At 35.1% G+C, this 14,407-nt stretch overlaps 1 protein-coding gene across 1 annotated transcript in view; it reads right to left on the bottom strand.

The window, feature by feature from the left end:
- Positions 1–14,407, bottom strand: part of TBCK (TBC1 domain containing kinase) — a 222,105-nt gene that overhangs the window by 23,976 nt on the left and 183,722 nt on the right. The gene's annotated exons all lie outside the window — the stretch shown is intronic.

Genomic DNA, 14,407 nt, shown 5'->3' with positions numbered 1-14,407 from the left:
TCAAATATTCTCAGCAAATGATTCTACATCTGCCAGGCTGAATCAGTTGCCAGAGTTTCTGTGTTTATCAAACAGCCCTTATCAACTGTGAACATTTTTTTCTTTCCAGTGCTTTTACAGTAGCAAAAACAATACAAATCTATCCTAGAAATATTTAGGTTGTTTGCCCACCTCCCACTTTCTTGTTTTAGAGAGCCTCAACTACTGCTCCCAAAAAAGGGTGAGCCTAGATTGTCATGCTTGTATCAGATGATCCTTCCATCCACAATCATGCCTGATAGGATGGTAAGGAAGGGAAGGGTGAAGGTGGATATCTGATGCAGACTGAGCCAATTAGATTCTCTCCCTTGAAAATCAGAAATAAAAGATAAAAGACAATGCTTAGACTGTGTTAAGCTTTATAATGTAAGTTACATTTGAGTGTCTGTTATACAAAATTTGTTCAGTTACATATTAGAAAATTGGTGACTCTAAAAATAATCTTTATTTTACAAGATAAAGTCTATAAATATTTGGCTTTAAAAAGTACTCATTTGTACCCAAATACCCAATATCTAAAATCTGTATCTAAATTATAAAGGAGCATCTGGATGATTTTGTGGACTCGGTATCACCAATTTCTTATGTGCTTTTAAAGATTTCAGTCCAAATTGCTTTTTAGTCACAGACGTAAGTCATAAACTTGTTACTATCCTAGAATTTTCTGTTGGTTGTGCTTTATAGTTTGATTTAAAAAAAATCTATATTAAATGTTTAAATGCTTGACAAAATATGATGGCAGCAGAGACTTTTTTGGAAGAAGAAAATTATAATCCAAAATGCAAAAACTATTCCAAACCCTTTTTAGGCTATCTTAACATTTTGAAAGATAAGGCACAACAGAAATAAAACTTTAAACCACACTTCCCCTATTCTTAGTTTAGTTCAATCAAAAAGTCCTGGAAAACATTTAAAAGCACTCATCCAAGAACTTGCTTGTCATAAAACTTCTAGTGCAAATAAGATTAGGTAAGCATGAATGCTCGTAGGGTGGTCAAACCTCTAAATATCTATCCTTAATTATATTACTGGCAAATATATGAGAATGAGATTGGCCTAGTTATATATTAATACATTTACCATGAACATGGTTGAACAATGAAGACAATTTTGATTTAAGGATCTCGCTTCCTTGGTAATTAAGTTCCTCTATCTACATTAGAAATTCTCATGTGAAACAGACATCATATGATGAAGCAGAACTCCCTTATACAATTTCTTTTTTTTTTTTTTTAAAGATTTTATTTATTTATTTGAGAGAGAGCACATGAGAGGGGGGAGGGTCAGAGGGAGAAGCAGACTCCCTGCCTAGCAGGGAGCCCGATGTGGGACTCGATCCTGGGACTCCAGGATCATGACCTGAGCCGAAGGCAGTCGCTTAACCAACTGAGCCACCCAGGCGCCCTACAATTTCTTAAACATGTGAGAGGCTACCAGATTATACTGTAAAGGTAGACAACTGAATACTGTTTTTACCTTTTGAGTCCTCCATAATCATAATAAAATATTAGGATCTGAAAACCGAGTGAAGAACAGATTTCTGTATATTTTGTGTTAATTGGACAGAATAAAAGTGAGATAGAAGGCAGTTTCTGACATATAGTGACTCTAACTCTCAAAGGTGACTCTGATTAGTCATGGGCAAAATATGGCAAGGAGAGTAAAATGATAGAGAATACACATCTGCGATAAGCACTTTCTCCATGCTCCAAGAACTTTAGTTTTATTTCATTGTACTGCAGTGGAAGACAAGTATGTATAGGTTCTTAATATAAGGCAGTATTAGAGATGAGCAGGCAACAAGACATATTTTAGGATTACGGGTGTCACTTCACTGCTTTCCTCATATTCTAGAAAAAAATCTGGATCCTTTACATTTGCCTTTTGTATTTAAAAAAGCCACTGTTTGTCAGCATGAACATAGATATGGGTTAAACAATACCCAATACTAAAGAGGTTCTGTAGTGAGTACACTACCCAACAGCCAGACACTCTGCTATTCCAGAAACTAAGACCTTAAAAGGTTTCAGCTTCATAGTAATTAGTTCAGAATCTAGTTAGGCAATAGAAGCCAAAGTATTTATGTGGTAATTAGCTCCAATCATATATACATCTTTATAGCGTACCAATGTCCATCACAATTTTCAGATCGGTTTTGGCAAAAGAGGCAATGGTACTCATAAACAGTAACTTTTTAACCTTTCAGTGTTCATAAAACATTTTTACTATTAGGATTTTTGATGACATACTTGAAAGAATTAAAAGATAAAGGACACGATTAAAGAAATCATCAGTAATTACAATGAAACCTCTACTATGGAACAACAGTAGCTATAAAAACAGTTATTATAGCAGTCACCTAGTCAGTTATTTGAATCAAGTGTTTACTACACTGATTGCACTCTGTGATATATCCTAGTAAACATGATTTTTCATTGGCAACTGGTGACCTTACCCCGTCTTGCAGTACACTGTTCCTCTCCCCAAAAACATAGCATTCAGCTCAACATTCCATTTGGCAGGCATTACCAAAAAGCATTCAAATGTGTGCTTATTACAAAAATAAATTTTCACATTAAACAAAATGTGGTAATCCAATGTACAAATAGGTCAGAACAAGTACTTTAAAATGTCTGTGACAAAAGAGTTGGATTGTTAGAACAGTATTAACAGATAAGGATGACATGCATCATCATCTTCTAGGTTTCTAAGATATGAACACCTTCCTGTATTTATAAGTCAGTCTATATAACAAATATTGCAAGTAGATGCACCATACATTAATCAAGCAGATAGAAAAATATCCTTCTAAAAATAATATGGTATATTAAATAGGTAAATAGGTTCATAGTCTAGAAAGATTGTTTACTTCACAAAAGGATTTAATAATTGCTTTAAAATATCTAGCAGCTCAAAATTTAACACAGAAACAATCTCATATTTTTTTAAACCCTAAAAGAGCACAGCATTTTTGCTGGGTACCACACTTAATGACTTCATACCTCTATATACAAAGCACACCAGGATTTCATCAGACCACTTTGTTGGCTTGTTTGGTTGCTATGTTAACTAATTATAATTAGTGTTATAGAGTCCAAAGTAAAGGCTATACCTTTAGTATATCAATAGCCAAAAGAGAATATAGAATTAGGCCTAAAGTTTCCTCATATATAGTGTAACTAAACAGCATTAATCAATATAAAATTTTATCTTTAGAGATCACCATTTCTCCTTGCTAAATCTGTTGCTGCTTTCTATGAATGCCATCACCATCCAGCAAATCAGTTTAAATCTCATCAGTGGCAACATCCAACATTCTAGAGCTCTAATAAATCCCATCCTCCTATCTCTATTCCCATAACCACTTGCCTATTTCAGACACTTATTCCCTTGAGTGCAGACTATTGTCATAGCTTTTTGTTTTCTTCAATTCTTATCCTTTCTCTTGGAAATCCATTATATTCACAATATTTTTAGATTAAAATTTTAAAAAGAAAGTTCTGATTATCACAACCTTGTTGAGAAAACTTTCATGGCTGCCTATAGGACAAAGCCCAAATTTCTCAGTTGAGCCCTCATGAATAAGAACTAACTACTTCACTTCCAACCAAACCAAATCACATACTGTTTCCAGTATATGTCCTGCCTAGCTTCTGCAGCTTTCTCTACCTAAAAGCCTTTTCTCCATTTTTTTGAGTGTTCAAACCTTATCCATCCTTCAGGTGTTTCCTCCATGAAAATTTTCCTTCCTACAGTATCTGTACATCTCTCATGACAGCAATTTGATCTTGTATAAAACATACTAATGCTAATGTACTGGACTTCCATTAAGACTTTAAACAATTTATAGGATCTGTATTTATCTCATCTATGGAACTCTTATAATGCTTTAATACAGTGCTTAGAATACATGTTATATATTTGCTGAGTAAATGAATTTCAGAACTATGTCAAACCTAGAATAACTTGTGTCAGCATCAAATCTCCTGGCATTCCTAGCTAGTGGCACCACCATCTATCAATACTTGAAATTGCCATGATACAGAATTATCTTTTTTAATACATAGTAAGAGAAAAGGGAAAGGAACAGCAATAAAACGCATTTCTCTGGATTTTCTCCAGCATGGGTTTTGACCCAAAGGGTTCACTAAAACTGATTTATTTTAGGGCAAAGCTAAAGATCCCACCCTTTGTGATTGCAGATATGGAGAAATATTTATGCACATCAAATGTCTGAGTGATTCCATCCTTCTGGTGAAGGATTACCTCTGCTCTTATCTTCTTCCACACTGCATAAATCCCTACAAAATACAAATGCGAGCATGCTACTTATCTGATTAGAATTCTTTAGTACTTTCTCATAGTCTTTGGAATAAAACCCAAATTTCTTAGCATGTTACATTCTCCATGAAGCTGCCTTTGCCTACTGTAGTGTCATTTTCTACCCTCATGTATTCTAGCCATGCATATCCAGAGCACTTGTAATTTCCTGAATGTGTCCTTCTCATCCTCTCTGTGCACTCATACAGTATTTTTTTTTTTTTTCAGTCTAAAATATCCTTTTCCTCTTCATTCCTGGGGTAACTTCTATTTCTCTTTCAAGACCCATCTCAGGTATCACCTAGTTTGGGTGACCATCCTTATATTCCCATGGCCTTCTGGGTGTGCCTCAAACATAGACCATTTCACACTGTATTGTAATTATCTATTTAATGTGTCTCTCTTAGCCATAAGACTGTGAACTCCTAGTCAGCAAGCATTCTGCCTTAACTGTTTCCCCATTGCCTGGCAAAATAGGTCATCAATCAGGATTGACTGACTGATTGAATGAGACTACTGGGGAACTGGGGCTATGGATGGGTCTCAGAACAAATGGGAGCTCTTCAACAGTTAATGTACCTTACACAACTCACTATTAATCCAGACAGTGGAGACATTCCAGCAGTGGCTACCATATAGTCCACTAGCTACAAATTTTAATTCAGGTAGCTTGAACCTAGACCCAAATGGGATGAAAAAAATCTTACTAAACCTCCTTAATATCTATTCTGCTCTGAACACAAGTATCTCTAAATTATTTTGAAGAAATTTTTAGAAACTAATTCTTCAGGACACAGAGACAAGAGCAATACTAGCATTGACTAAGGATGAATAATGTGGTATAATAATAAAAACAACCGAGTTTATGTGTTTTTCAAATTTAAAAATTAAGCCTGAGGTTGTCTTTCCTATAGCTTCTGATATTAAAAAAAGTAAGTGCTTTACAAATAAAGCTGAAAAAACAAGGATATGAGAATAATATTCCTTCAAAGTATTTCTCTCTTTTTTTTAAAGATTTTATTTATTTATTTATTTGAGAGAGAGAATGAGAGAGAGAGCACATGAGAGGGAGGAGGGTCAGAGGGAGAAGCAGACTCCCTGCCGAGCAGGGAGCCCGATGTGGGACTCGATCCCGGGACTCCAGGATCATGACCTGAGCCAAAGGCAGTCGCTTAACCAACTGAGCCACCCAGGCGCCCCTCCTTCAAAGTATTTCTGTTTGCAGATAATATCAGTTGGTCCCACGTTTACATGACTAAGACCACTCTTAATATGAACTCTAGAAATTTGAAACTCTATTTAGAACTATTAAAGAAAACAACAGTTCGGCTTGTGTATTATCTTTGAAGTTACTAACATTATTTATGAAATTTATGCCACTATATGAGAAACACTTTCTATTGCCTCTTTAAAATACGCAATTATTGGGGTTGCTCAGCGCCTCACGGGGCAACTCTCAATGGTCGTCATGCGGCTGAACCTGAGTCCGGTGAGGCCGCGTGCAAAGAAGGCCCGGACGCAAGGAGGGCGTTAAAGGACAGGAGGAAGCGAATTTCCGCTGAGCAAGGCAGGTTGCCGGGCCCTGAGCCCGGCGGTTCTCAAGACCCTGGTGCTCCTGGCTGTCCTGTGAACATTGATGATGTTCCTTGATTCAAGCCAGCACATGTGTGATTATTTGGATTATCTGGATTGTGACTTTCGCTGTTGTGGCTGTGGGCTTCACCTTGGAGGAGAGGACTTTCTGGACTCCTCTTAGAGAAGCTTATATAAAGATGCAGTACTGGGGAACTATAAGAACCTGAGCACAATGGGTTATTAACTCTCTATACCCAGTCTGATCTCATGGTTGGAACAAAAAGAGTGAGGACAGTAGAGAGAGGCAGTCTTCTACCTCCACACCCACATGGAACCCAAGGCGGGGTTTGAATTCTCCTATCCTGAGATCAATACCTAGGCTGAGATCAAGAGTCAGAGGCTTGATCTACTGAGCCACCCAGGTGCCCCTGTGTTTATTATTCTTTTCCGACCTCAAATCAAATGCATAGCCCAGGGGCGCCTGGGTGGCATAGTTGGTTCAGCTTGGGATTCTTGGTTTCTGCTCAGGTCATGATCTCAGGGTGATGAGATTGAGCCCTGCATCGGGCTCTGTGGTTAGCATGGAGTCAGTTTGAGATTCTCTCTCTCTCTCTCCCTGTGCCCCTCTTGCTCATGCTCTCTCTCTGTGAAATACATAAATCTTTTTAAAAATGCATAACCCATTTTTCAGACTTTCTTCTATTATGTAAGCATTTGAAGCTTTGGCTCTCTCTGTGCTGCTAGAGCTGAATCTCTAACAAAGTTTGGATAATTAGTAATTTTGTTAATTTTCAATAATAAATATTTAATTTGCACTACAGTGTGTAGTTTGACATCGATTGTTTCAAATGTGTTTATATATTTCTACCATATGTTGTATTTTTAATGTTTTTGTTATTGATTGTAACCAAGCTTCATTGTCTTTATAGAATTGTATTAATTTTTTGAAATGTTTGGATATACTTTTTGGCCCTGTATGTGGTCAATTTTCAGAGGTGTTTTATGCAAGCTTGAAAAGAATGTTTAAAGCTATCAGTGTTCTGTGTCACTGGGTCCAGCTCATCAACTGTTTTGCTCAAGACTTTGTGGTTATTGAATGTTCCTCTAGTCTGTTCCAGAGAGTGGTGTATAAAAAATGTTCCACTCTAATGGTAGCTTTGAGAATTCACTTTTTATTTGGTCCATTTTTGTTTTCTATTTTTGAAAGCTGTGTTATATTAGCTGCATACCATTTTGGAATTGCTGTAGTTTTTTTGTGAATTAACTTTTAAGTATTGTGAGTAACCTTTATCTCTATAAATGCTAATTTCATTAAAATCTCTTGTCAAAAAATTATGCAGTTATTGTTTGCTCTGAAATCCCTGTTATATATTAGAACAAAATAACTGACCTAAACCTTTGCCTAGATTAACATTTCATGTTTCTTTCTTATAAAAATAAAATGTGATTTCAACAGAAACTTAGCTGTTTAGCTTCTCTGACAAACTGTTCAGCTCTAATATTAAGAATTTAGGTTAGATTATCTCTAGATTTCCTCCTTATTTGAAAGTTGGGATTATGTCTTAATTGTCAAGTGGGTAAAGTCTGTCTTCATGTTCTCCAGCTTTCCTTTTCTGTATTCCTTACTTGTATTACTGGGCCCCATTGAAGTTAGGGTTAGTTCCCTCAGATTGTTGATATGCTTCTCCTTACCTACTATCACAAAAATTGACAATAGATTAAAATATTACCTCTTGCAGGATATTTATATTTTAACTGGGAATACTTATAAGCTAAATGACTAACGTTTTAGCAGAATTTCAGGTAATGGGGTTCAGGGTATACTATCCCAAAATATGGCATCTTGGTATACTGAATATTTTAAGCTGAAGGAATTTGAGAAATGGCATGTGCAGAAAAGACTTTCTGACCTTTCCCTGAATCAAGACATAAAACTCTCAACTGAGGGATGCCTTCCCTATACTCAGAGGATGGGGATATCCTTACCTCTAAGACAGACGGACACTAAAAGGAATCTGAACAAACAGGCCTTGTTAAGTTTCCTTTAGCTTAACTAAACTTAACTCATACCCACTTTTCCCTATCATAGGTTCTTGCCACTGTCCACTCTTCATCAAGCCTAGAATAAAAACTCTCAGGTTTAACCACTTCTTCAGATCTTCATTTTCTTATGAAGGCTCCCATGTCATGTAAAACTTACATTAAATAAATTTGTATGCTTCTCTCTTGTTAATTTGTCTTCTCTTACAGAGGCCCAGCCAAGAACTTAGAAGGGTAGAGGAAAAAGATACTTTTCCTCCCTTACACACATAGGAGGGTTCTAGGGGGTGATAAGGCTAGCTCTTAAATTCATTGGTAGACAGTAACTTAATTTGCTGAAGGATAACTGTCCCCCCTTTCACAAATAATCATTTCAATTATTTTACATAGGTAAACAAAATGAGATAAAACTTAATTTTAGATTCTTAATCTCCTGAAAGAACAAATTACGAAAAAAATTTCACCTACATGAAGATATAAGAATTGTTAGCGAAATTTTCCTGTCTAAATGATCTTATTATAAAAGCAAGATAGAAGATAAAAACTATATACAGAGACTATAAGCAATTTGAAAAATATTATAAATGACCTTCAAAAATAACTTACTTTCCTTGGGAGAAGGAAAAGGTGTTAGAGTTTTTTTGATGTTTTTTGTTTTTCTCTCTACTGTATAGGACTACATTTTGTTGGCAAGAGAAAGTTACTTTAAAAGTATACTAGTATTAAATATTTATTAATTTATTCAACAGAGAGATAAAGTCACATAAATCCCAGAGTTTAATTGCAAAGATTTACCTTAGTCGGAATTAAAAACTACTCTACAAAAATAATTCCCTTAAAAAAATATTATAAGGAATTCAATAGGCTTTCATTTGTTAAGTTTTAAAACACCAGAATCTAGTAATAATTTTGGGGAAAAATTAATAGAAGAATTTTTTTTAAAGATTTATTTTAGAGAGTGAGAGAGGGAGAGGGAGATAGCAAGAGAAAAAGCACATGAGTGGGGGTTAGGGCAGAGGAAGAGACTCTCAAGCAGACTTCCTGATGAGCATGGAGCCCTCTGGGGAGCTTGATCTCACAACCTGTGAGATCATGACCTGAGATGAAATCAAGAGTCAGATGCTTAACTGATTGAGCCACCTAGGCACCCCAATAGAAGAATATTTTTAAGAGATTAAATTATTTAGTAGAAAAAAGCCTTTCTAACATGCTTCCCTCAAAGTGTTCTAACTTTGCTTTCTAATATTTAAAATAGTTCAGTTTTCTCAAGTGGGATTTATTCTGGGAATGCAAGGGTCATTTAATACTCGCAAATCAATCAACATGATACACTACATCAACAAAACGAAGGATAAAAATCATATGATCATCTCAACAGATGCAGAAAAAGGATTTGACAAAATTCAACAGCAATTCATGATTAAAAACTCTCAACAAAGTGGGTTTGGAGGGAACATACCTCAATATAACAAAGGCCATTTATGAAAAACCCACAGCTAACATCATACTCAATGGTGAAAAACTAAGAGCTTTTCCTCTAAGGATCAGGAACAAGACAAGGATGTCCACTCTCACCACTTTTATTAAACACAGTACTGGAAGTCTTAGCCACAGCAATTAGGTAGGAAAAAGAAATAAGAGGCATCCATATTGGTAAAGAAGTTAAATGGTCACTATTTGTGGATGATGTAATACTATACATAGAAAATCCTAAAGACTCCACCAAACACTTACTAGAAATAATAAATGAATTCAGTAAAGTTGTAGGACATAAAATTAATACTGAGAAATAAGTAGCATTTCTATATACAAATAACAAAATAGGAGAAAGAGAAATTAAGAAAACAACTTCATTTATAATTGCACCAACCCCCCCCCCCCAAAAAAACCCTAGGAATAAACTTAAAGAGGTGAAAGACCTGTACTTTATGAAGATTATAAAACATTGATGAAAGAAACTGAAGATGATGCAAACTAATGGAAAGACATTCCATGCTCATGGATTGGAAGGATTAATATTGTTAAAACGTCCATACTACCCAACACAATTTAAAGATTCAATGCAATCCCTATCAAAATACCAACAGCATATTTCACAAAGCTAGAACAAATAATACTAAAATTAGTATGGGACCACAAAAGAACCTGAATAGCCAAAGCAATCCTGAGAAAGAAGAACAAAGCTGGAGGTATCACAATCTCAGATTTTAAGATACACCACAAAGTTGTAGTAATCAAAACAGTGTGGCACTGGCACATAGACACATAGATCAATGGAGCAAAACAGAGAGCCCAGAAATAAGCCCCCACTTATATGGTCAGTATATCTATGACAAAGGAGGCAAGAATATACAAGAGAAATACAGGTTTCCAATTATGGAATGAATACATCATGGGAATAAAAGGTAGAGTATTAAAAAAAAAAGAAGAAACATATAGAAAAATGTTTGAACAAATATGTGGACACCATCCCTAGCCAAATTGGCACATAAAATTAACTGTCATATGATGGTTGATAAATTATTGAATAGTTGACTGATTCATTAAAAAAAGAGTTCAATTGGCAAAAAAAAAAAAAAATTGTTTTCCTTGAATATGTGGCTGCGTCTATATAAAGACAAATATTGGCAGATTTGTTTATTAGGGATTAGGCCCCCCCCATATAAGGCACTGAAAGTAATAGCTCAGTTTGTGTGTAAGATTTGAAGGAATGTGTGTAGTATTTGAACACATAGTTTGGAATCAATACATGTCTCATTCAGTCATTAATTTATATTCACTCATTTGTCTCTGTGTTGTTTATGCTTAACAACCCTATGCAGAGACCAAATAGTCACTTGCATAAAATTTAGGAGCATAAAGCTCAGGTACATGAGTTTGGCTCTACCAATTGCCAGTTGTATGGCCTTGGGCAAGTTGCTTAGCCTTTTTAAGCCTCAGTTTATCAGTAAAATAGAGATATTAGCAGAATCTACATCATACAACTAGCATCATGCTTGGTACACAGGGAGAGCTTAATCATAGCTATAGATTATTGAGGATTATAGATTTTTAGGAATTAGTAATTATAGGTATCCAAGGAATTGAGGGCATGTTACTAACTCTAAAACCACATTGCAGAGACTTCTGACCATCCTATACTTTCTCTTGACTTCAGTGATTTTATCTCCTTTGACTTAATCTCTTACATTTCTGGTGTCTTTACTGGTCCAAAATAGCCAAGCATGTTCATACACCAGGGTCACTGCCCTTGTTCTTTCTTCTGCCTAGAATGTTCCTCCTCCTATCATTTGTAGCCTGCCTCTTTACATCATTTAGCTCTGCTGAAATATTATCTTTTTTGAGAGGCTTTCCTTGAATACTTTATAGAACTCTATAATTCTCTTTTTCCCTGCTTTATTTTTATATATAGCATTTTTTGCTGTTTAAGATCTTATGATAGATATATTTATCTATCTTTCCAATTGAAATACAGTTTTCATGAGTGCAGGAAATTTGTCATTTTGTTCACCAACAAATCCTCAAACTCTGGTACACTATTGACTAGAATATACCAAGCTAACCGAATGAATGCTTCTAGCTCTAAATTCTGATTCTACTGACTTGTAAGTACTGTCTTGCTTCTGGGTTTAAAGGAAGAAAGGCCTCAGAAGTCACTGGACACTTATAGAATGTAAAAGGGCTTGTATATTGCCAACTCTTTATAACTTTGAAAGGTAATGGTAGGAGACTGGGTCACTGTGTCCTCCACCCTTCTGTTTTCCTTATATAAATATTTTCTGGGTACTTTCTAGGAGCCAAAACTGGTGCTGGGGTTATAAAGATTAGAAGGATATGAACCCTATACTTACCTCCTTCTGTTATCCAGAGATTACTTCTTTGCTGATACATTCTTTGTACCACTCATTTGGCACTTAATACATCATTGTCTTTACTCTTTATTTCCCACACAAAATATTTTCATGTTTTATATTCTTTATACTAAAAGCAACCTAGTGAATAAGATCTATATTTTATACCTTTTTCTTAAAAAAATTATCCACAGCACTAAAGACAGTAATATTTATTGGTTGCTATTAATGATGGCATCTAAAAAAATCAAACACCACATTCTAATATATTAATTTGAAGCACTAAATTTATGAATCTCTTCATTACCATGAAACACACTTTTCCCTTGCCTTTAATTCCTTGAGAATAGAATTTAAGATTAACAGAAAGAAATATTACTTATTGCCTCAAGGTGTAATCAAATGGTATGCATCATTAGAGATTATAAAAGGTTTTTCAGCCTTGGAAGGCCATAGGTAGGTAGTTTAGATACCTCATTGAAAAGGGTTCTTAGAACCCACAACTCTTCATTCTTCACTGTGTTCTTGATACTAAAAGAGACCTAATGACACCCAATCACTCTTGGACAGTTTAGCTTGTGGTTCTTCTCAAAGCAGTGTGATTGAGACACAGGTGCCAACATTTGGTATTTAGAGGTGAGACAAAGCAGGTATGTGATAAAATAAGAGGATACTGAAAACAACAACAACAACAAAACTTAAGAATGTTGTAAGGATAAATAACACAACTTAAGAACACTTTGGTTTTAAAGTAGGCTTTCAAAAGGGGATTTAGAAAATTTCACAAGTTGAGTCCTTTGGGAGGGTTATAAAAGGTGGGTGACTTTATTTTTCTTTCTTCATTCCCTTGGGACCACTCCCCCCAAAATGGCACAAAGCACTACTGATTCTCTTCGTTCAGCCCGTGATTGTAAAGACGAAAACAACCAGCCCAGGTCTCTCCCTAGTTGCAACTATGAGCCACGTATTGTCAGATGACACAAAGGCATTCCTATGTTAGGCAACTCATCCATACTCATCAGAGAACAATGATCAGGCTAGCTGCTCTGCTTTCCGCTGTTCTAGTTATATTTATCCTGAAGAAAACAAAGGAGAGTAGTAATTTAAAAATCAGACTATGAGGTTTGAAAAACTTTAGACTGAATGTCACTCTCATATTGTGTGTATTTTACAATTTTAAATAGTTATTTAAATTATTTGAAAGGAAGTGAGTGATGTGCATATAAGCTATTTTAATTATTTTAGAAGTAGTCTTTAAAATTAAAATAGGGTGGGGAGCCTGGGTGGCTCAGTTGGTTGAGCATCTGACTCTTGGTTTTGGCTCAGGTTGTGATCTCATGGGTCCTGGGATGGAGCCCTGCCTCAGGCTCCACTCTCAGTAGGGAGTCTGATTGCAGACTCTTTCCCTCTGCCCCTCCCTCCTCTCTCTCTCAAATAAATAAATAAATCTTTAAAAAAATAAAATTAAAAGGGCACTATAATGCTACACTTTTTGATGGTTTTATGAGAGACTATGACTAAAGGTTCAACCAAAAGAAACAAGCTATAAGGTTAAAAAATTAAATGTATTTTAAACCCTTGAAATAACAGATAAGAACTTTTACAGCAGGAGTTCCTGGACCTGTCAACTGGAATTTAATGCTGCTTTTGGGAATCCATTCATCTACTCTGCTAAGGAACTTCCAGTATCCCCGAAGACCTAACAACGAGGGACATAAACATTTAGGCTCTCTCCAAACTCAGTAGTCTTTCACAAGTGAGGGAAAATAAAAAGTAGTAAATTTTCACAATAATGTATCATTTGGAATAGCAGGCTCCCAAATTGTATTCTTAATAATCTAAGATTCTATGGATTGCTTCAGGAGTTCAGTAAATGTACAGCTTAAATTTCATTTTAAGATTTCATTTCAAAAATTGTGATTGTAAATATGCACATGAAAACTCATATGCCAATTTTAGCATATAAGAAACCACTAATCTATTAACCCTCATTTTCATAGAACTCTCATTTATAGTTAGTAAATGATATAAATATTAACTTATGAAGAAAATCACTTAAAATTTCTTCATTTATATTTTATGAAATGAATTTCTAAGAAAGAATTTATTTTAAAGGGAGTTATCCTGTTAAAAAAATTTTGAAAATCATTTTACCTATATTCTAGAGTATGGAGAATCGAGGCATGCTTCATGAGAATCTGACAGATGAAGATATAAGCAGAAAGATTAAACTGCTACTATTTTGTAACTGTTCATACTTTAATGCCAAGCAAAATCCCAAGAAGTTACGGTATATTTAATAGTAAAATGTCAGTAAAAAATACTTTAATATATTCTCTAAAGACAATATTTTGAAAATTGTAATAAATATAAGTTCAAAGTTGAGATCTGTCAATCTCTCTTTCTAGGCTACGAAATAGGCCAGTTAAATAGTCTTCATCTTTGCCAAAATTTTATCTATAGCAAGAAGGATTCAAATACTCCCAAGAATAGCAATATACACTAGAGAAACACAAAAACCAAGAAAATGTCCCAATATTCTGGTGTTATCTGGAAACCATTTTAAGGTCATGCAATGTTAT

The sequence above is a fragment of the Neomonachus schauinslandi genome, chromosome 2, assembly GCF_002201575.2.
Source record: "Neomonachus schauinslandi chromosome 2, ASM220157v2, whole genome shotgun sequence".
In the NCBI taxonomy this organism is placed as follows: Eukaryota; Metazoa; Chordata; class Mammalia; order Carnivora; family Phocidae; genus Neomonachus; species Neomonachus schauinslandi.
The sequence above is the reverse complement of the archived record's forward strand: the minus strand, read 5'-3'. Positions and strand labels throughout refer to the sequence as shown.